General features: G+C 64.7%; 7 pseudogenes; all 7 read right to left on the bottom strand.

The window, feature by feature from the left end:
* Positions 1 to 869: 869 nt before the first annotated feature.
* On the bottom strand, positions 870 to 988 carry LOC142866914 (uncharacterized; annotated as a pseudogene).
* Positions 989 to 4,418: 3,430 nt separating this feature from the next.
* LOC142866873 (uncharacterized) lies at positions 4,419 to 4,537 on the bottom strand (annotated as a pseudogene).
* A 2,095-nt stretch (positions 4,538 to 6,632) lies between these two features.
* LOC142866915 (uncharacterized) lies at positions 6,633 to 6,751 on the bottom strand (annotated as a pseudogene).
* Positions 6,752 to 8,877: 2,126 nt separating this feature from the next.
* LOC142866937 (uncharacterized) lies at positions 8,878 to 8,996 on the bottom strand (annotated as a pseudogene).
* A 5,683-nt stretch (positions 8,997 to 14,679) lies between these two features.
* On the bottom strand, positions 14,680 to 14,798 carry LOC142866874 (uncharacterized; annotated as a pseudogene).
* A 3,435-nt stretch (positions 14,799 to 18,233) lies between these two features.
* Positions 18,234 to 18,352, bottom strand: LOC142866903 (uncharacterized; annotated as a pseudogene).
* Positions 18,353 to 21,752: 3,400 nt separating this feature from the next.
* LOC142866875 (uncharacterized) lies at positions 21,753 to 21,871 on the bottom strand (annotated as a pseudogene).
* Positions 21,872 to 22,782: the final 911 nt, after the last annotated feature.

The following is a 22,782-nucleotide window of genomic DNA, read 5'->3' on the forward strand; positions in this document are numbered from 1 at the left end:
TGAAGCTGGGACTTGGCCTCAAAGTGTCCCCTCGCATGGCCACCCCCTTCCCCTTCCTGCTCCTCTACTCCTGGTGCCCCTCCATCCAGGGGCCAGACCTTAAAGAGTCACCGCAAGAGAATCCTGGTCCCAAAGGAGCCTTCTGGGGGACCGGTGCTGAGAGAGGTTGTGGGCATGGCCCACTGGGGCTCTGCCCGACCCAGGGCTGAGAGATGCCACCTCCCAGCTCTGGGTCCCTGCAGGAAGTGTTGGCAAGCACAGGGCCGGTCCTCCAAAGGCCCAGGTGCAGGGAGCCCAGGCCAAGCAGCCTGTGGAAGAAGCCACTTGCCGTGCCACCCCGGGAACAGGACTGCAGGCCCCGGCCCTTCCCACCTCCTCCTCCTCCTCCTCCTCCTCCCCCCCGCCCCGCCCCCACAGGGCACAGGGCTCAGAGACACCTCAGACTCTTGCTACCCAAAGTGCAAAGGGCATCAGTTGCTCCTCCAACCCCCCCCCACCGCCCAGCAGACCACGTTGTCCAGCCAGCCCCCGGGCCTCCCTGGGGTGCCCAGCACAAAAGTGCAGACACCCACCGGACCCTCAGTCTCAGTTTTCAGAGGTTTTTGCCACTCTAAGGACCCGCAGGCCAGCTGGGCCTTCGGGCAGGACAGAGAGCCCCGGAATCCGACGTGGAGAGCTGCGTGTACGTCCCCATCAGGAGGCGGTGCCCACCTCCGCGGCTCTCCCCTTGCGGGTAGCGGCAGCCCAGCCGGCAGCCGCAGGGCGGGCGCTGAGGGTGGGGGTCACCCCCACCCCGGGCCGCCGCCGCGCTCCCAGAAAGGGAACAGAACAAGAGGCAAAAAAAAAAAAAAAAAAAAAAAACCAGAAGAAGCCTAAGGCACCCGGTATTCCCAGGCGGTCTCCCATCCAAGTACTAAGGAGGCCCGACCCTGCTTAGCTTCCCAGACCAGACGAGCTCTGGGGCGTTCGGGGTGGTGTGGCCCTAGACGGCGGAGGGCGCCCCTGCCCCGCTCAAGAAGCCGAGCCTCTCTGCGCTTTCCCGCCGCCGCCGCCGCCGCCGCCGCCGCCGCCGCCGCCGCCTCCTCCCGCCCCAGGCCCCGCGCCGGGCCGGGTCCGGTGTGCTCCGAGGGTCGGGGGTGACGGGCGGGGCGGGGCGGGGTGGGGCGGGGCGGGGGGGTGTCTCTCTATACACACACACACACTCACACTCACGCACACTCACACAAGATGCGCCTCCACGGCTGGACTCGCCAAGGTGGAGCCCTCCCAGGCCCCCTCGTCTCCTCGCCTGGCCTCCTTCACGTACCCGCTGCCCACCCCCGGCGCGTCGCCGCCGCTGACTGCGCACGCGCACGCGCGGGGCGCTCGCCCTTTGACCCCAGCCAGGGGCCGCCCTCCCCCACAACCCCTTTCAGCTGCGCCCACCCTCGCCCTGTGGGTGGGCTGCCGCCTATTCCCCCGGGCCAGGGCTGGGGCACAGCGCAACGGGGAGGGGAGCCAGTGTATGATGCGTCTCTCTCTGGGGATGTGTCCCATGGGTGGGGTGGGGTGGCGTGGTCTGTGGGGCGCTGAAGAAATCAGTCCCCTCCATCTCCTACCTCTGGAAAACGCCCAAGCCCGTGGAGAACTGCCGGCACCGCTTCGTGGGGGCCGGGACCCTCCTCTGTGTCCTCCTGTGGCCCAGTCCAAGGGGCCCGGGCCTGGCCGGGGCTGCATTGGACCCCGACCACCCTGGCGTGTGGACTCGCTAAAAATCGGCCATTAGATATTGGATTCCAGCTTCACTGAGGTCATTTCACTAATGAGTGCACCGGAAAGAGTTTCCTAATCCATCTGTGAGGGTGGCAACTGAAAGAGAATTTTAAAGCTGACAGAATAGGCGAGGGAAGGCACAGGAGATTTCCACACCCAGCAAGGAAGACTTTCCCGGAATGGAAGAACGAAACGAGCAAACAGAGACACCGGTAGCCCGCCCGGAAAAGAGTCTGCCCCTGAGAGAAAGCACCCTGACCAGGTGGTTCACCCGTGGGTGGGTGGCGAGCCAGCGGCATTCAGAAGAGCGAGGCCCGCAGTCTCTGCGGAAGACACCTGCGCTCGGGTGTGTGTGGCGGCACGATTCCCGAGCAGCTCTAGACGTTAAACCCAGGAGAAGCCAGGGAGTTCCCAACGCCCCAGGTGTCCTCAGCCCACGACTGGCTGCTGTGGGAATGCGAAGCCCGGCTCCTTGTCTCAGAGCGGGGTTCCCAGGAGGATCAGGCTGAAGCTGGGACTTGGCCTCAAAGTGTCCCCTCGCATGGCCACCCCCTTCCCCTTCCTGCTCCTCTACTCCTGGTGCCCCTCCATCCAGGGGCCAGACCTTAAAGAGTCACCGCAAGAGAATCCTGGTCCCAAAGGAGCCTTCTGGGGGACCGGTGCTGAGAGAGGTTGTGGGCATGGCCCGCTGGGGCTCTGCCCGACCCAGGGCTGAGAGATGCCACCTCCCAGCTCTGGGTCCCTGCAGGAAGTGTTGGCAAGCACAGGGCCGGTCCTCCAAAGGCCCAGGTGCAGGGAGCCCAGGCCAAGCAGCCTGTGGAAGAAGCCACTTGCCGTGCCACCCCGGGAACAGGACTGCAGGCCCCGGCCCTTCCCACCTCCTCCTCCTCCTCCTCCTCCGCCCCGCACCCCCCCCCGACATGGCACAGGGCTCAGAGACACCTCAGACTCTTGCTACCCAAAGTGCAAAGGGCATCAGTTGCTCCTCCAAACCCCCCGCCCAGCAGACCGCGTCGTCCAGCCAGCCCCCGGGCCTCCCTGGGGTGCCCAGCACAAAAGTGCAGACACCCACCGGACCCTCAATCTCAGCTTTCGGATGCTTTTGCCACTCTAAGGACCCGCAGGCCCGCTGGGCCTTCGGGCAGGACAGAGAGCCCCGGAATCCGACGTGGAGAGCTGCGTGTACGTCCCCATCAGGAGGCGGTCCCCACCTCCGCGGCTCTCCCCTTGCGGGGAGCGGCAGCCGGCAGCCGCAGGGCCTCAGGGAAGACACCAGGCTGGGCCCCCGCACGCGACTTAGGGACGGCTGCTGGAGACTGTTGCGGCCACCCTGCTGCCGGGTTTCTGGAGGGCTTCCTGGAAGCAGCGTCCACACCAAGCCCTTGGAAGGCCCAGGCGACGGAGGAGCCGGTCAGGCAGGGGCCGAGGACGGTGAGAGGCCGGGCGGGAAGGAGCATGTCAGGCCGGGGCAGAGGACGGTGACAGGCCGGGCGGGGAGGAGCCGGTCAGGCGGGGGCCCAGGACAGTGACGGGCCTGGCCGGGGAGGAGTGCGTCAGGCAGGGGCAGAGGAGACGGGCTGGGTAAGGGGTAGGGTGACACTTAGGGCACAATTCACAATCGCAAAGATGTGGAAGCGACCCGAGTGCCCATCCATCCAGGAGTGCATTAATAAAATGTGGCGCGTGGACACCACGGAGTGCCATTCGGCTGTGAGGAGCAGCGGTGAGAGGGCACCTCTCGTGTTCTCCTGGCCAGAGCTGGAACCCGTTCCAGTAAGCCGAGTATCCCAAGAATGGACACACGAGCACCACGTGCTCGCGCTCACCAGCAAACTGGTACGAACGGATGGACACCTAAGTGGACAGAGAGGAATCACCTTCGTCGGGTGGGTGTCGGGCGGGTGGGGGGAGGGATGGGCATACACATCCGTTAGGGATGGGGTGGGTGCGCACCGACTGGGGGATGGGCGCGCTTGAAGCTCTGACCCGAGGGTGGAGGCTTGGAGAGGGCGACGTACCCGACCTTAACATTGGTGCCCCCACGATACGCTGGGACAACATGAGAGGTATCTGAATAAGAACACAGGGGGGAGGGGGGCACGGGCAACACATGTCACCTGAATACTTGTACTCCCATCATCTGCTTGAAAAGAGAGAGAAAAGAAAATGCAATAATAGAGGTAAGAGACACTTTTTAAAAATGATGAATCCGAAGAGAAAAGTAAAAGGAGGCCTGTGGAGCAGGTCTGGGTGTGACTCCGGATCCCCCAACATCAGGTGCCACCACCAAAGATTCCTACGTGTAGCCCATAGAACCCCAAAAGCAACGGGACGAGTTCTGGTCACATACTCCCTCAAAATGACATCCTGGCCTTCTTCTGGAACACCCTCCCCTCTCAGATTCTCAAGGTTTCCTCCAACGTGTCGGTTCCCACAGAGCAGACCTTGGGTCTGAGACCTGACAGTCCAGATGCCACGCGTGCTGCCGCGTGGCGGCGGTGTCGCGGCTTGGGACAAGAGGAGGCCCCACGGTGCGGGCTGGGGCGCCAGGCACCGCGGCGGGCGCTGAGGGTGGGGGTCACCCCCACCCCGGGCCGCCGCCGCGCTCCCAGAAAGGGAACAGAACAGGAGGCAAAAAAAAAAAAAAAAAAAAAAAAACCAGAAGAAGCCTAAGGCACCCGGTATTCCCAGGCGGTCTCCCATCCAAGTACTAAGGAGGCCCGACCCTGCTTAGCTTCCCAGACCAGACGAGCTCGGGGGCGTTCGGGGTGGTGTGGCCCTAGACGGCGGAGGGCGCCCCTGCCCCGCTCAAGAAGCCGAGCCTCTCTGCGCTTTCCCGCCGCCGCCGCCGCCGCCGCCGCCGCCGCCGCCGCCTCCTCCCGCCCCAGGCCCCGCGCCGGGCCGGGTCCGGTGTGCTCCGAGGGTCGGGGGTGACGGGCGGGGCGGGGCGGGGCGGGGCGGGGGGGCTGTCTCTCTATACACACACACACACTCACACTCACGCACACTCACACAAGATGCGCCTCCACGGCTGGACTCGCCAAGGTGGAGCCCTCCCAGCCCCCCTCGTCTCCTCGCCTGGCCTCATTCACGTACCCGTTGCCCACCCCCGGCGCCTCGCCGCCGCTGACTGCGCACGCGCACGCCCTTTGACCCCAGCCAGGGGCCGCCCTCCGCCACAACCACTTTCAGCTGCGGCCCCCCTCGCCCTGTGGGTGGGCTGCCGCCTATTCCCCCGGGCCAGGGCTGGGGCACAGCCAGTGTATGGGGCGTCTCTCTCTGGGGATGTGTCCCATGGGTGGGGTGGGGTGGCGTGGTTTGGGGGGCGCTGAAGAAATCAGTCCCCTCCATCTCCTACCTCTGGAAAACTCCCAAGCCCGTGGAGAACTGCCGGCACCGCTTCGTGGGGGCCGGGACCCTCCTCCGTGTCCTCCTGTGGCCCAGTCCAAGGGGCCTGGGCCTGGCCGGGGCTGCATTGGACCCCGACCCCGTGTGGACTCGCTAAAAATCGGCCATTAGATATTGGATTCCAGCTTCCTTGAGGTCATTTCACTAATGAGTGCACCGGAAAGAGTTTCCTAATCCATCTGTGAGGGTGGCAACTGAAAGAGAATTTTGAAGCTGACAGAATAGGCGAGGGAAGGCATAGGAGATTTCCACACCCAGCAAGGAAGACTTTCCCGAAATGGAAGAAAGAAACGAGCAAACAGAGACACCGGTAGCCCGCCCGGAAAAGAGTCTGCCCCTGAGAGAAAGCACCCTGACCAGGTTCACCCGTGGGTGGGTGGCGAGCTAGCGGCATTCAGAAGAGCGAGGCCCGCAGTCTGTGCGGAAGACACCTGCGCTCGGGTGTGTGTGGCGGCGCGATTCCCAAGCAGCTCTAGATGTTAAACCAAGGAGAAGCCAGGGAGTTCCCAACGCCCCAGGTGTCCTCAGCCCACGACTGGCTGCTGTGGGAATGCGAAGCCCGGCTCCTTGTCTCAGAGCGGGGTTCCCAGGAGGATCAGGCTGAAGCTGGGACTTGGCCTCAAAGTGTCCCCTCGCATGGCCACCCCCTTCCCCTTCCGGCTCCTCTACTCCTGGTGCCCCTCCATCCAGGGGCCAGACCTTAAAGAGTCACCGCAAGAGAATCCTGGTCCCAAAGGAGCCTTCTGGGGGACCGGTGCTGAGAGAGGTTGTGGGCATGGCCCGCTGGGGCTCTGCCCGACCCAGGGCTGAGAGATGCCACCTCCCAGCTCTGGGTCCCTGCAGGAAGTGTTGGCAAGCACAGGGCCGGTCCTCCAAAGGCCCAGGTGCAGGGAGCCCAGGCCAAGCAGCCTGTGGAAGAAGCCACTTGCCGTGCCACCCGGGAACAGGACTGCAGGCCCCGGCCCTTCCCACCTCCTCCTCCTCCTCCTCCTCCTCCCCCCCGCCCCGCCCCCACAGGGCACAGGGCTCAGAGACACCTCAGACTCTTGCTACCCAAAGTGCAAAGGGCATCAGTTGCTCCTCCAACCCCCCCCCACCGCCCAGCAGACCACGTTGTCCAGCCAGCCCCCGGGCCTCCCTGGGGTGCCCAGCACAAAAGTGCAGACACCCACCGGACCCTCAGTCTCAGTTTTCGGAGGTTTTTGCCACTCTAAGGACCCGCAGGCCAGCTGGGCCTTCGGGCAGGACAGAGAGCCCCGGAATCCGACGTGGAGAGCTGCGTGTACGTCCCCATCAGGAGGCGGTCCCCACCTCCGCGGCTCTCCCCTTGCGGGTAGCGGCAGCCCAGCCGGCAGCCGCAGGGCGGGCGCTGAGGGTGGGGGTCACCCCCACCCCGGGCCGCCGCCGCGCTCCCAGAAAGGGAACAGAACAAGAGGCAAAAAAAAAAAAAAAAAAAAAAAAAAACCAGAAGAAGCCTAAGGCACCCGGTATTCCCAGGCGGTCTCCCATCCAAGTACTAAGGAGGCCCGACCCTGCTTAGCTTCCCAGACCAGACGAGCTCTGGGGCGTTCGGGGTGGTGTGGCCCTAGACGGCGGAGGGCGCCCCTGCCCTGCTCAAGAAGCCGAGCCTCTCTGCGCTTTCCCGCCGCCGCCGCCGCCGCCGCCGCCGCCGCCGCCGCCGCCTCCTCCCGCCCCAGGCCCCGCGCCGGGCCGGGTCCGGTGTGCTCCGAGGGTCGGGGGTGACGGGCGGGGCGGGGCGGGGTGGGGCGGGGCGGGGGGGTGTCTCTCTATACACACACACACACTCACACTCACGCACACTCACACAAGATGCGCCTCCACGGCTGGACTCGCCAAGGTGGAGCCCTCCCAGGCCCCCTCGTCTCCTCGCCTGGCCTCCTTCACGTACCCGCTGCCCACCCCCGGCGCGTCGCCGCCGCCGCTGACTGCGCACGCGCACGCGCGGGGCGCTCGCCCTTTGACCCCAGCCAGGGGCCGCCCTCCCCCACAACCCCTTTCAGCTGCGCCCCCCCCCTCGCCCTGTGGGTGGGCTGCCGCCTATTCCCCCGGGCCAGGGCTGGGGCACAGCCAGTGTATGGGGCGTCTCTCTCTGGGGATGTGTCCCATGGGTGGGGTGGGGTGGCGTGGTTTGGGGGGCGCTGAAGAAATCAGTCCCCTCCATCTCCTACCTCTGGAAAACTCCTAAGCCCGTGGAGAACTGCCGGCACCGCTTCGTGGGGGCCGGGACCCTCCTCCGTGTCCTCCTGTGGCCCAGTCCAAGGGGCCTGGGCCTGGCCGGGGCTGCATTGGACCCCGACCACCCTGGCGTGTGGACTCGCTAAAAATCGGCCATTAGATATTGGATTCCAGCTTCCTTGAGGTCATTTCACTAATGAGTGCACCGGAAAGAGTTTCCTAATCCATCTGTGAGGGTGGCAACTGAAAGAGAATTTGAAAGCTGACAGAATAGGCGAGGGAAGGCATAGGAGATTTCCACACCCAGCAAGGAAGACTTTCCCGAAATGGAAGAAAGAAACGAGCAAACAGAGACACCGGTAGCCCGCCCGGAAAAGAGTCTGCCCCTGAGAGAAAGCACCCTGACCAGGTTCACCCGTGGGTGGGTGGCGAGCTAGCGGCATTCAGAAGAGCGAGGCCCGCAGTCTGTGCGGAAGACACCTGCGCTCGGGTGTGTGTGGCGGCGCGATTCCCAAGCAGCTCTAGATGTTAAACCAAGGAGAAGCCAGGGAGTTCCCAACGCCCCAGGTGTCCTCAGCCCACGACTGGCTGCTGTGGGAATGCGAAGCCCGGCTCCTTGTCTCAGAGCGGGGTTCCCAGGAGGATCAGGCTGAAGCTGGGACTTGGCCTCAAAGTGTCCCCTCGCATGGCCACCCCCTTCCCCTTCCGGCTCCTCTACTCCTGGTGCCCCTCCATCCAGGGGCCAGACCTTAAAGAGTCACCGCAAGAGAATCCTGGTCCCAAAGGAGCCTTCTGGGGGACCGGTGCTGAGAGAGGTTGTGGGCATGGCCCGCTGGGGCTCTGCCCGACCCAGGGCTGAGAGATGCCACCTCCCAGCTCTGGGTCCCTGCAGGAAGTGTTGGCAAGCACAGGGCCGGTCCTCCAAAGGCCCAGGTGCAGGGAGCCCAGGCCAAGCAGCCTGTGGAAGAAGCCACTTGCCGTGCCACCCCGGGAACAGGACTGCAGGCCCCGGCCCTTCCCACCTCCTCCTCCTCCTCCTCCTCCTCCCCCCCGCCCCGCCCCCACAGGGCACAGGGCTCAGAGACACCTCAGACTCTTGCTACCCAAAGTGCAAAGGGCATCAGTTGCTCCTCCAACCCCCCCCCACCGCCCAGCAGACCACGTTGTCCAGCCAGCCCCCGGGCCTCCCTGGGGTGCCCAGCACAAAAGTGCAGACACCCACCGGACCCTCAGTCTCAGTTTTCGGAGGTTTTTGCCACTCTAAGGACCCGCAGGCCAGCTGGGCCTTCGGGCAGGACAGAGAGCCCCGGAATCCGACGTGGAGAGCTGCGTGTACGTCCCCATCAGGAGGCGGTCCCCACCTCCGCGGCTCTCCCCTTGCGGGTAGCGGCAGCCCAGCCGGCAGCCGCAGGGCGGGCGCTGAGGGTGGGGGTCACCCCCACCCCGGGCCGCCGCCGCGCTCCCAGAAAGGGAACAGAACAAGAGGCAAAAAAAAAAAAAAAAAAAAAAAAAACCAGAAGAAGCCTAAGGCACCCGGTATTCCCAGGCGGTCTCCCATCCAAGTACTAAGGAGGCCCGACCCTGCTTAGCTTCCCAGACCAGACGAGCTCTGGGGAGTTCGGGGTGGTGTGGCCCTAGACGGCGGAGGGCGCCCCTGCCCCGCTCAAGAAGCCGAGCCTCTCTGCGCTTTCCCGCCGCCGCCGCCGCCGCCGCCGCCGCCGCCGCCGCCGCCTCCTCCCGCCCCAGGCCCCGCGCCGGGCCGGGTCCGGTGTGCTCCGAGGGTCGGGGGTGACGCTCGGGGCGGGGCGGGGTGGGGCGGGGCGGGGGGGTGTCTCTCTATACACACACACACACTCACACTCACGCACACTCACACAAGATGCGCCTCCACGGCTGGACTCGCCAAGGTGGAGCCCTCCCAGGCCCCCTCGTCTCCTCGCCTGGCCTCCTTCACGTACCCGCTGCCCACCCCCGGCGCGTCGCCGCCGCTGACTGCGCACGCGCACGCGCGGGGCGCTCGCCCTTTGACCCCAGCCAGGGGCCGCCCTCCCCCACAACCCCTTTCAGCTGCGCCCCCCCCCTCGCCCTGTGGGTGGGCTGCCGCCTATTCCCCCGGGCCAGGGCTGGGGCACAGCCAGTGTATGGGGCGTCTCTCTCTGGGGATGTGTCCCATGGGTGGGGTGGGGTGGCGTGGTTTGGGGGGCGCTGAAGAAATCAGTCCCCTCCATCTCCTACCTCTGGAAAACGCCCAAGCCCGTGGAGAACTGCCGGCACCGCTTCGTGGGGGCCGGGACCCTCCTCCGTGTCCTCCTGTGGCCCAGTCCAAGGGGCCTGGGCCTGGCCGGGGCTGCATTGGACCCCGACCACCCTGGCGTGTGGACTCGCTAAAAATCGGCCATTAGATATTGGATTCCAGCTTCCTTGAGGTCATTTCACTAATGAGTGCACCGGAAAGAGTTTCCTAATCCATCTGTGAGGGTGGCAACTGAAAGAGAATTTGAAAGCTGACAGAATAGGCGAGGGAAGGCATAGGAGATTTCCACACCCAGCAAGGAAGACTTTCCCGAAATGGAAGAAAGAAACGAGCAAACAGAGACACCGGTAGCCCGCCCGGAAAAGAGTCTGCCCCTGAGAGAAAGCACCCTGACCAGGTTCACCCGTGGGTGGGTGGCGAGCTAGCGGCATTCAGAAGAGCGAGGCCCGCAGTCTGTGCGGAAGACACCTGCGCTCGGGTGTGTGTGGCGGCGCGATTCCCAAGCAGCTCTAGATGTTAAACCAAGGAGAAGCCAGGGAGTTCCCAACGCCCCAGGTGTCCTCAGCCCACGACTGGCTGCTGTGGGAATGCGAAGCCCGGCTCCTTGTCTCAGAGCGGGGTTCCCAGGAGGATCAGGCTGAAGCTGGGACTTGGCCTCAAAGTGTCCCCTCGCATGGCCACCCCCTTCCCCTTCCTGCTCCTCTACTCCTGGTGCCCCTCCATCCAGGGGCCAGACCTTAAAGAGTCACCGCAAGAGAATCCTGGTCCCAAAGGAGCCTTCTGGGGGACCGGTGCTGAGAGAGGTTGTGGGCATGGCCCGCTGGGGCTCTGCCCGACCCAGGGCTGAGAGATGCCACCTCCCAGCTCTGGGTCCCTGCAGGAAGTGTTGGCAAGCACAGGGCCGGTCCTCCAAAGGCCCAGGTGCAGGGAGCCCAGGCCAAGCAGCCTGTGGAAGAAGCCACTTGCCGTGCCACCCCGGGAACAGGACTGCAGGCCCCGGCCCTTCCCACCTCCTCCTCCTCCTCCTCCTCCTCCCCCCCGCCCCGCCCCCACAGGGCACAGGGCTCAGAGACACCTCAGACTCTTGCTACCCAAAGTGCAAAGGGCATCAGTTGCTCCTCCAACCCCCCCCCCACCGCCCAGCAGACCACGTTGTCCAGCCAGCCCCCGGGCCTCCCTGGGGTGCCCAGCACAAAAGTGCAGACACCCACCGGACCCTCAGTCTCAGTTTTCGGAGGTTTTTGCCACTCTAAGGACCCGCAGGCCAGCTGGGCCTTCGGGCAGGACAGAGAGCCCCGGAATCCGACGTGGAGAGCTGCGTGTACGTCCCCATCAGGAGGCGGTCCCCACCTCCGCGGCTCTCCCCTTGCGGGTAGCGGCAGCCCAGCCGGCAGCCGCAGGGCGGGCGCTGAGGGTGGGGGTCACCCCCACCCCGGGCCGCCGCCGCGCTCCCAGAAAGGGAACAGAACAAGAGGCAAAAAAAAAAACAAAAAAAACAAAAACCAGAAGAAGCCTAAGGCACCCGGTATTCCCAGGCGGTCTCCCATCCAAGTACTAAGGAGGCGCGACCCTGCTTAGCTTCCCAGACCAGACGAGCTCTGGGGCGTTCGGGGTGGTGTGGCCCTAGACGGCGGAGGGCGCCCCTGCCCCGCTCAAGAAGCCGAGCCTCTCTGCGCTTTCCCGCCGCCGCCGCCGCCGCCGCCGCCGCCGCCGCCGCCGCCTCCTCCCGCCCCAGGCCCCGCGCCGGGCCGGGTCCGGTGTGCTCCGAGGGTCGGGGGTGACGGGCGGGGCGGGGCGGGGTGGGGCGGGGCGGGGGGGTGTCTCTCTATACACACACACACACTCAAACTCACGCACACTCACACAAGATGCGCCTCCACGGCTGGACTCGCCAAGGTGGAGCCCTCCCAGGCCCCCTCGTCTCCTCGCCTGGCCTCCTTCACGTACCCGCTGCCCACCCCCGGCGCGTCGCCGCCGCCGCTGACTGCGCACGCGCACGCGCGGGGCGCTCGCCCTTTGACCCCAGCCAGGGGCCGCCCTCCCCCACAACCCCTTTCAGCTGCGCCCCCCCCCTCGCCCTGTGGGTGGGCTGCCGCCTATTCCCCCGGGCCAGGGCTGGGGCACAGCCAGTGTATGGGGCGTCTCTCTCTGGGGATGTGTCCCATGGGTGGGGTGGGGTGGCGTGGTTTGGGGGGCGCTGAAGAAATCAGTCCCCTCCATCTCCTACCTCTGGAAAACGCCCAAGCCCGTGGAGAACTGCCGGCACCGCTTCGTGGGGGCCGGGACCCTCCTCCGTGTCCTCCTGTGGCCCAGTCCAAGGGGCCTGGGCCTGCCCGGGGCTGCATTGGACCCCGACCACCCTGGCGTGTGGACTCGCTAAAAATCGGCCATTAGATATTGGATTCCAGCTTCCTTGAGGTCATTTCACTAATGAGTGCACCGGAAAGAGTTTCCTAATCCATCTGTGAGGGTGGCAACTGAAAGAGAATTTGAAAGCTGACAGAATAGGCGAGGGAAGGCATAGGAGATTTCCACACCCAGCAAGGAAGACTTTCCCGAAATGGAAGAAAGAAACGAGCAAACAGAGACACCGGTAGCCCGCCCGGAAAAGAGTCTGCCCCTGAGAGAAAGCACCCTGACCAGGTTCACCCGTGGGTGGGTGGCGAGCTAGCGGCATTCAGAAGAGCGAGGCCCGCAGTCTGTGCGGAAGACACCTGCGCTCGGGTGTGTGTGGCGGCGTGATTCACAAGCAGTTCTAGATGTTAAACCCAGGAGAAGCCAGGGAGTTCCCAACGCCCCAGGTGTCCTCAGCCCACGACTGGCTGCTGTGGGAATGCGAAGCCCGGCTCCTTGTCTCAGAGCGGGGTTCCCAGGAGGATCAGGCTGAAGCTGGGACTTGGCCTCAAAGTGTCCCCTCGCATGGCCACCCCCTTCCCCTTCCTGCTCCTCTACTCCTGGTGCCCCTCCATCCAGGGGCCAGACCTTAAAGAGTCACCGCAAGAGAATCCTGGTCCCAAAGGAGCCTTCTGGGGGACCGGTGCTGAGAGAGGTTGTGGGCATGGCCCGCTGGGGCTCTGCCCGACCCAGGGCTGAGAGATGCAACCTCCCAGCTCTGGGTCCCTGCAGGAAGTGTTGGCAAGCACAGGGCCGGTCCTCCAAAGGCCCAGGTGCAGGGAGCCCAGGCCAAGCAGCCTGTGGAAGAAGCCACTTGCCCTGCCACCCCGGGAACAGGACTGCGGGCCCCGGCCCTTCCCACCTCCTCCTCCTCCTCCTCCTCCGCCCTGCACCCCCCCCCCGACATGGCACAGGGCTCAGAGACACCTCAGACTCTTGCTACCCAAAGTGCAAAGGGCATCAGTTGCTCCTCCAAACCCCCCGCCCAGCAGACCGCGTCGTCCAGCCAGCCCCCGGGCCTCCCTGGGGTGCCCAGCACAAAAGTGCAGACACCCACCGGACCCTCAATCTCAGCTTTCGGATGCTTTTGCCACTCTAAGGACCCGCAGGCCCGCTGGGCCTTCGGGCAGGACAGAGAGCCCCGGAATCCGACGTGGAGAGCTGCGTGTACGTCCCCATCAGGAGGCGGTCCCCACCTCCGCGGCTCTCCCCTTGCGGGGAGCGGCAGCCGGCAGCCGCAGGGCCTCAGGGAAGACACCAGGCTGGGCCCCCGCGGCACAGCGGGGGCACGTCCCCCCGCACGCGACTTAGGGACGGCTGCTGGAGACTGCTGCGGCCACCCTGCTGCCGGGTTTCTGGAGGGCTTCCTGGAAGCAGCGTCCACACCAAGCCCTTGGAAGGCCCAGGCGACGGAGGAGCCGGTCAGGCAGGGGCCGAGGACGGTGAGAGGCCGGGTGGGAAGGAGCATGTCAGGCCGGGGCAGAGGACGGTGACACGCCGGGCGGGGAGGAGCCGGTCAGGCGGGGGCCCAGGACAGTGACGGGCCTGGCCGGGGAGGAGTGCGTCAGGCAGGGGCAGAGGTGACGGGCTGGGTAAGGGGTAGGGTGACAGTTAGGGCACAATTCACAATCGCAAAGATGTGGAAGCGACCCGAGTGCCCATCCATCCAGGAGTGCATTAATAAAATGTGGCGCGTGGACACCACGGAGTGCCATTCGGCTGTGAGGAGCAGCGGTGAGAGGGCACCTCTCGTGTTCTCCTGGCCAGAGCTGGAACCCGTTCCAGTAAGCCGAGTATCCCAAGAATGGACACACGAGCACCACGTGCTCGCGCTCACCAGCAAACTGGTACGAACGGATGGACACCTAAGTGGACAGAGAGGAATCACCTTCGTCGGGTGGGTGTCGGGCGGGTGGGGGGAGGGATGGGCATACACATCCGTTAGGGATGGGGTGGGTGCGCACCGACTGGGGGATGGGCGCGCTTGAAGCTCTGACCCGAGGGTGGAGGCTTGGAGAGGGCGACGTACCCGACCTTAACATTGGTGCCCCCACGATACGCTGGGACAACATGAGAGGTATCTGAATAAGAACACAGGGGGGAGGGGGGCACGGGCAACACATGTCACCTGAATACTTGTACTCCCATCATCTGCTTGAAAAGAGAGAGAAAAGAAAATGCAATAATAGAGGTAAGAGACACTTTTTAAAAATAATGAATCCGAAGAGAAAAGTAAAAGGAGGCCTGTGGAGCAGGTCTGGGTGTGACTCCGGATCCCCCAACATCAGGTGCCACCACCAAAGATTCCTACGTGTAGCCCATAGAACCCCAAAAGCAACGGGACGAGTTCTGGTCACATACTCCCTCAAAATGACATCCTGGCCTTCTTCTGGAACTCCCTCCCCTCTCAGATTCTCAAGGTTTCCTCCAACGTGTCGGTTCCCACAGAGCAGACCTTGGGTCTGAGACCTGACAGTCCAGATGCCACGCGTGCTGCCGCGTGGCGGCGGTGTCGCGGCTTGGGACAAGAGGAGGCCCCACGGTGCGGGCTGGGGCGCCAGGCACCGCGGCGGGCGCTGAGGGTGGGGGTCACCCCCACCCCGGGCCGCCGCCGCGCTCCCAGAAAGGGAACAGAACAGGAGGCAAAAAAAAAAAAAAAAAAAAAAACCAGAAGAAGCCTAAGGCACCCGGTATTCCCAGGCGGTCTCCCATCCAAGTACTAAGGAGGCCCGACCCTGCTTAGCTTCCCAGACCAGACGAGCTCGGGGGCGTTCGGGGTGGTGTGGCCCTAGACGGTGGAGGGCGCCCCTGCCCCGCTCAAGAAGCCGAGCCTCTCTGCGCTTTCCCCCCGCCGCCGCCGCCGCCGCCGCCGCCGCCGCCGCCGCCGCCGCCGCCGCCGCCGCCGCCGCCTCCTCCCGCCCCAGGCCCCGCGCCGGGCCGGGTCCGGTGTGCTCCGAGGGTCGGGGGTGACGGGCGGGGCGGGGCGGGGCGGGGCGGGGCGGGGGGGCTGTCTCTCTATACACACACACACACTCACACTCACGCACACTCACACAAGATGCGCCTCCACGGCTGGACTCGCCAAGGTGGAGCCCTCCCAGCCCCCCTCGTCTCCTCGCCTGGCCTCCTTCACGTACCCGCTGCCCACCCCCGGCGCCTCGCCGCCGCTGACTGCGCACGCGCACGCCCTTTGACCCCAGCCAGGGGCCGCCCTCCGCCACAACCCCTTTCAGCTGCGGCCCCCCTCGCCCTGTGGGTGGGCTGCCGCCTATTCCCCCGGGCCAGGGCTGGGGCACAGCCAGTGTATGGGGCGTCTCTCTCTGGGGATGTGTCCCATGGGTGGGGTGGGGTGGCGTGGTTTGGGGGGCGCTGAAGAAATCAGTCCCCTCCATCTCCTACCTCTGGAAAACTCCTAAGCCCGTGGAGAACTGCCGGCACCGCTTCGTGGGGGCCGGGACCCTCCTCCGTGTCCTCCTGTGGCCCAGTCCAAGGGGCCTGGGCCTGGCCGGGGCTGCATTGGACCCCGACCCCGTGTGGACTCGCTAAAAATCGGCCATTAGATATTGGATTCCAGCTTCCTTGAGGTCATTTCACTAATGAGTGCACCGGAAAGAGTTTCCTAATCCATCTGTGAGGGTGGCAACTGAAAGAGAATTTTAAAGCTGACAGAATAGGCGAGGGAAGGCATAGGAGATTTCCACACCCAGCAAGGAAGACTTTCCCGAAATGGAAGAAAGAAACGAGCAAACAGAGACACCGGTAGCCCGCCCGGAAAAGAGTCTGCCCCTGAGAGAAAGCACCCTGACCAGGTTCACCCGTGGGTGGGTGGCGAGCTAGCGGCATTCAGAAGAGCGAGGCCCGCAGTCTGTGCGGAAGACACCTGCGCTCGGGTGTGTGTGGCGGCGCGATTCCCAAGCAGCTCTAGATGTTAAACCAAGGAGAAGCCAGGGAGTTCCCAACGCCCCAGGTGTCCTCAGCCCACGACTGGCTGCTGTGGGAATGCGAAGCCCGGCTCCTTGTCTCAGAGCGGGGTTCCCAGGAGGATCAGGCTGAAGCTGGGACTTGGCCTCAAAGTGTCCCCTCGCATGGCCACCCCCTTCCCCTTCCTGCTCCTCCACTCCTGGTGCCCCTCCATCCAGGGGCCAGACCTTAAAGAGTCACCGCAAGAGAATCCTGGTCCCAAAGGAGCCTTCTGGGGGACCGGTGCTGAGAGAGGTTGTGGGCATGGCCCGCTGGGGCTCTGCCCGACCCAGGGCTGAGAGATGCCACCTCCCAGCTCTGGGTCCCTGCAGGAAGTGTTGGCAAGCACAGGGCCGGTCCTCCAAAGGCCCAGGTGCAGGGAGCCCAGGCCAAGCAGCCTGTGGAAGAAGCCACTTGCCGTGCCACCCCGGGAACAGGACTGCAGGCCCCGGCCCTTCCCACCTCCTCCTCCTCCTCCTCCTCCTCCTCCCCCCCGCCCCGCCCCCACAGGGCACAGGGCTCAGAGACACCTCAGACTCTTGCTACCCAAAGTGCAAAGGGCATCAGTTGCTCCTCCAAACCCCCCGCCCAGCAGACCGCGTCGTCCAGCCAGCCCCCGGGCCTCCCTGGGGTGCCCAGCACAAAAGTGCAGACACCCACCGGACCCTCAATCTCAGCTTTCGGATGCTTTTGCCACTCTAAGGACCCGCAGGCCCGCTGGGCCTTCGGGCAGGACAGAGAGCCCCGGAATCCGACGTGGAGAGCTGCGTGTACGTCCCCATCAGGAGGCGGTCCCCACCTCCGCGGCTCTCCCCTTGCGGGGAGCGGCAGCCGGCAGCCGCAGGGCCTCAGGGAAGACACCAGGCTGGGCCCCCGCGGCACAGCGGGGGCACGTCCCCCCGCACGCGACTTAGGGACGGCTGCTGGAGACTGCTGCGGCCACCCTGCTGCCGGGTTTCTGGAGGGCTTCCTGGAAGCAGCGTCCACACCAAGCCCTTGGAAGGCCCAGGCGACGGAGGAGCCGGTCAGGCAGGGGCCGAGGACGGTGAGAGGCCGGGCGGGAAGGAGCATGTCAGGCCGGGGCAGAGGACGGTGACACGCCGGGCGGGGAGGAGCCGGTCAGGCGGGGGCCCAGGACAGTGACGGGCCTGGCCGGGGAGGAGTGCGTCAGGCAGGGGCAGAGGTGACGGGCTGGGTAAGGGGTAGGGTGACAGTTAGGGCACAATTCACAATCGCAAAGATGTGGAAGCGACCCGAGTGCCCCTCCATCCAGGAGTGCATTAATAAAATGTGGCGCGTGGACACCACGGAGTGCCATTCGGCTGTGAGGAGCAGCGGTGAGAGGGCACCTCTCGTGTTCTCCTGGCCAGAGCTGGAACCCGTTCCAGTAAGCCGAGTATCCCAAGAATGGACACACGAGCACCACGTGCTCGCGCTCACCAGCAAACTGGTACGAACGGATGGACACCTAAGTGGACAGAGAGGAATCACCTTCGTCGGGTTGGTGTCGGGCGGGTGGGGGGAGGGATGGGCATACACATCCGTTAGGGATGGGGTGGGTGCGCACCGACTGGGGGATGGGCGCGCTTGAAGCTCTGACCCGAGGGTGGAGGCTTGGAGAGGGCGACGTACCCGACCTTAACATTGGTGCCCCCACGATACGCTGGGACAACATGAGAGGTATCTGAATAAGAACACAGGGGGGAGGGGGGCACGGGCAACACATGTCACCTGAATACTTGTACTCCCATCATCTGCTTGAAAAGAGAGAGAAAAGAAAATGCAATAATAGAGGTAAGAGACACTTTTTAAAAATGATGAATCCGAAGAGAAAAGTAAAAGGAGGCCTGTGGAGCAGGTCTGGGTGTGACTCCGGATCCCCCAACATCAGGTGCCACCACCAAAGATTCCTACGTGTAGCCCATAGAACCCCAAAAGCAACGGGACGAGTTCTGGTCACATACTCCCTCAAAATGACATCCTGGCCTTCTTCTGGAACTCCCTCCCCTCTCAGACTCTCAAGGTTTCCTCCAGCGTGTCGGTTCCCACAGAGCAGACCTTGGGTCTGAGACCTGACAGTCCAGATGCCACGCGTGCTGCCGCGTGGCGGCGGTGTCGCGGCTTGGGACAAGAGGAGGCCCCACGGTGCGGGCTGGGGCGCCAGGCACCGCGGCGGGCGCTGAGGGTGGGGGTCACCCCCACCCCGGGCCGCCGCCGCGCTCCCAGAAAGGGAACAGGAGGCAAAAAAAAAAAAAAAAAAACCAGAAGAAGCCTAAGGCACCCGGTATTCCCAAGCGGTCTCCCATCCAAGTACTAAGGAGGCCCGACCCTGCTTAGCTTCCCAGACCAGACGAGCTCGGGGGCGTTCGGGGTGGTGTGGCCCTAGACGGCGGAGGGCGCCCCTGCCCCGCTCAAGAAGCCGAGCCTCTCTGCGCTTTCCCGCCGCCGCCGCCGCCTCCTCCCGCCCCAGGCCCCGCGCCGGGCCGGGTCCGGTGTGCTCCGAGGGTCGGGGGTGACGGGCGGGGCGGGGCGGGGTGGGGCGGGGCGCGGGGCTGTCTCTCTATACACACACACACTCACACTCACGCACACTCACACAATATGCGCCTCCACGGCTGGACTCGCCAAGGTGGAGCCCTCCCAGCCCCCCTCGTCTCCTTGCCTGGCCTCCTTCACATACCCGCTGCCCACCCCCGCGCCTCGCCGCCGCTGACTGCGCACGCGCTGGACGCTCGCCCTTTGACCCCAGCCAGGGGCCGCCCTCCCCCACAACCCCTTTCATCTGCGGCCCCCCTCGCCCTTTGGGTGGGCTGCCGCCTATTCCCCCGGGCCAGGGCTGGGGCACAGCCAGTGTATGGGGCGTCTCTCTCTGGGGATGTGTCCCATGGGTGGGGTGGGGTGGCGTGGTTTGGGGGGCGCTGAAGAAATCAGTCCCCTCCATCTCCTACCTCTGGAAAACGCCCAAGCCCGTGGAGAACTGCCGGCACCGCTTCGTGGGGGCCGGGACCCTCCTCCGTGTCCTCCTGTGGCCCAGTCCAAGGGGCCTGGGCCTGCCCGGGGCTGCATTGGACCCCGACCACCCTGGCGTGTGGACTCGCTAAAAATCGGCCATTAGATATTGGATTCCAGCTTCCTTGAGGTCATTTCACTAATGAGTGCACCGGAAAGAGTTTCCTAATCCATCTGTGAGGGTGGCAACTGAAAGAGAATTTGAAAGCTGACAGAATAGGCGAGGGAAGGCATAGGAGATTTCCACACCCAGCAAGGAAGACTTTCCCGAAATGGAAGAAAGAAACGAGCAAACAGAGACACCGGTAGCCCGCCCGGAAAAGAGTCTGCCCCTGAGAGAAAGCACCCTGACCAGGTTCACCCGTGGGTGTGTGGCGAGCTAGCGGCATTCAGAAGAGCGAGGCCCGCAGTCTGTGCGGAAGACACCTGCGCTCGGGTGTGTGTGGCGGCGCGATTCCCAAGCAGCTCTAGATGTTAAACCAAGGAGAAGCCAGGGAGTTCCCAACGCCCCAGGTGTCCTCAGCACACGACTGGCTGCTGTGGGAATGCGAAGCCCGGCTCCTTGTCTCAGAGCGGGGTTCCCAGGAGGATCAGGCTGAAGCTGGGACTTGGCCTCAAAGTGTCCCTTCGCATGGCCACCCCCTTCCCCTTCCTGCTCCTCCACTCCTGGTGCCCCTCCATCCAGGGGCCAGACCTTAAAGAGTCACCGCAAGAGAATCCTGGTCCCAAAGGAGCCTTCTGGGGGACCGGTGCTGAGAGAGGTTGTGGGCATGGCCCGCTGGGGCTCTGCCCGACCCAGGGCTGAGAGATGCCACCTCCCAGCTCTGGGTCCCTGCAGGAAGTGTTGGCAAGCACAGGGCCGGTCCTCCAAAGGCCCAGGTGCAGGGAGCCCAGGCCAAGCAGCCTGTGGAAGAAGCCACTTGCCGTGCCACCCCGGGAACAGGACTGCAGGCCCCGGCCCTTCCCACCTCCTCCTCCTCCTCCTCCTCCTCCCCCCCGCCCCGCCCCCACAGGGCACAGGGCTCAGAGACACCTCAGACTCTTGCTACCCAAAGTGCAAAGGGCATCAGTTGCTCCTCCAAACCCCCGCCCAGCAGACCGCGTCGTCCAGCCAGCCCCCGGGCCTCCCTGGGGTGCCCAGCACAAAAGTGCAGACACCCACCGGACCCTCAATCTCAGCTTTCGGATGCTTTTGCCACTCTAAGGACCCGCAGGCCCGCTGGGCCTTCGGGCAGGACAGAGAGCCCCGGAATCCGACGTGGAGAGCTGCGTGTACGTCCCCATCAGGAGGCGGTCCCCACCTCCGCGGCTCTCCCCTTGCGGGGAGCGGCAGCCGGCAGCCGCAGGGCCTCAGGGAAGACACCAGGCTGGGCCCCCGCGGCACAGCGGGGGCACGTCCCCCCGCACGCGACTTAGGGACGGCTGCTGGAGACTGCTGCGGCCACCCTGCTGCCGGGTTTCTGGAGGGCTTCCTGGAAGCAGCGTCCACACCAAGCCCTTGGAAGGCCCAGGCGACGGAGGAGCCGGTCAGGCAGGGGCCGAGGACGGTGAGAGGCCGGGCGGGAAGGAGCATGTCAGGCCGGGGCAGAGGACGGTGACACGCCGGGCGGGGAGGAGCCGGTCAGGCGGGGGCCCAGGACAGTGACGGGCCTGGCCGGGGAGGAGTGCGTCAGGCAGGGGCAGAGGTGACGGGCTGGGTAAGGGGTAGGGTGACAGTTAGGGCACAATTCACAATCCCAAAGATGTGGAAGCGACCCGAGTGCCCATCCATCCAGGAGTGCATTAATAAAATGTGGCGCGTGGACACCACGGAGTGCCATTCGGCTGTGAGGAGCAGCGGTGAGAGGGCACCTCTCGTGTTCTCCTGGCCAGAGCTGGAACCCGTTCCAGTAAGCCGAGTATCCCAAGAATGGACACACGAGCACCACGTGCTCGCGCTCACCAGCAAACTGGTACGAACGGATGGACACCTAAGTGGACACAGAGGAATCACCTTCGTCGGGTGGGTGTCGGGCGGGTGGGGGGAGGGATGGGCATACACATCCGTTAGGGATGGGGTGGGTGCGCACCGACTGGGGGATGGGCGCGCTTGAAGCTCTGACCCGAGGGTGGAGGCTTGGAGAGGGCGACGTACCCGACCTTAACATTGGTGCCCCCACGATACGCTGGGACAACATGAGAGGTATCTGAATAAGAACACAGGGGGGAGGGGGGCACGGGCAACACATGTCACCTGAATACTTGTACTCCCATCATCTGCTTGAAAAGAGAGAGAAAAGAAAATGCAATAATAGAGGTAAGAGACACTTTTTAAAAATAATGAATCCGAAGAGAAAAGTAAAAGGAGGCCTGTGGAGCAGGTCTGGGTGTGACTCCGGATCCCCCAACATCAGGTGCCACCACCAAAGATTCCTACGTGTAGCCCATAGAACCCCAAAAGCAACGGGACGAGTTCTGGTCACATACTCCCTCAAAATGACATCCTGGCCTTCTTCTGGAACTCCCTCCCCTCTCAGATTCTCAAGGTTTCCTCCAACGTGTCGGTTCCCACAGAGCAGACCTTGGGTCTGAGACCTGACAGTCCAGATGCCACGCGTGCTGCCGCGTGGCGGCGGTGTCGCGGCTTGGGACAAGAGGAGGCCCCACGGTGCGGGCTGGGGCGCCAGGCACCGCGGCGGGCGCTGAGGGTGGGGGTCACCCCCACCCCGGGCCGCCGCCGCGCTCCCAGAAAGGGAACAGAACAGGAGGCAAAAAAAAAAAAAAAAAAAAAACCAGAAGAAGCCTAAGGCACCCGGTATTCCCAGGCGGTCTCCCATCCAAGTACTAAGGAGGCCCGACCCTGCTTAGCTTCCCAGACCAGACGAGCTCGGGGGCGTTCGGGGTGGTGTGGCCCTAGACGGTGGAGGGCGCCCCTGCCCCGCTCAAGAAGCCGAGCCTCTCTGCGCTTTCCCCCCGCCGCCGCCGCCGCCGCCGCCGCCGCCGCCGCCGCCGCCGCCGCCGCCTCCTCCCGCCCCAGGCCCCGCGCCGGGCCGGGTCCGGTGTGCTCCGAGGGTCGGGGGTGACGGGCGGGGCGGGGCGGGGCGGGGCGGGGGGGCTGTCTCTCTATACACACACACACACTCACACTCACGCACACTCACACAAGATGCGCCTCCACGGCTGGACTCGCCAAGGTGGAGCCCTCCCAGCCCCCCTCGTCTCCTCGCCTGGCCTCCTTCACGTACCCGCTGCCCACCCCCGGCGCCTCGCCGCCGCTGACTGCGCACGCGCACGCCCTTTGACCCCAGCCAGGGGCCGCCCTCCGCCACAACCCCTTTCAGCTGCGGCCCCCCTCGCCCTGTGGGTGGGCTGCCGCCTATTCCCCCGGGCCAGGGCTGGGGCACAGCCAGTGTATGGGGCGTCTCTCTCTGGGGATGTGTCCCATGGGTGGGGTGGGGTGGCGTGGTTTGGGGGGCGCTGAAGAAATCAGTCCCCTCCATCTCCTACCTCTGGAAAACTCCTAAGCCCGTGGAGAACTGCCGGCACCGCTTCGTGGGGGCCGGGACCCTCCTCCGTGTCCTCCTGTGGCCCAGTCCAAGGGGCCTGGGCCTGGCCGGGGCTGCATTGGACCCCGACCCCGTGTGGACTCGCTAAAAATCGGCCATTAGATATTGGATTCCAGCTTCCTTGAGGTCATTTCACTAATGAGTGCACCGGAAAGAGTTTCCTAATCCATCTGTGAGGGTGGCAACTGAAAGAGAATTTGAAAGCTGACAGAATAGGCGAGGGAAGGCATAGGAGATTTCCACACCCAGCAAGGAAGACTTTCC

This window comes from Microcebus murinus, unplaced genomic scaffold, assembly GCF_040939455.1.
Source record: "Microcebus murinus isolate Inina unplaced genomic scaffold, M.murinus_Inina_mat1.0 scaf007_hap2_Mmur4.0, whole genome shotgun sequence".
Classification (NCBI taxonomy): domain Eukaryota; kingdom Metazoa; phylum Chordata; class Mammalia; order Primates; family Cheirogaleidae; genus Microcebus; species Microcebus murinus.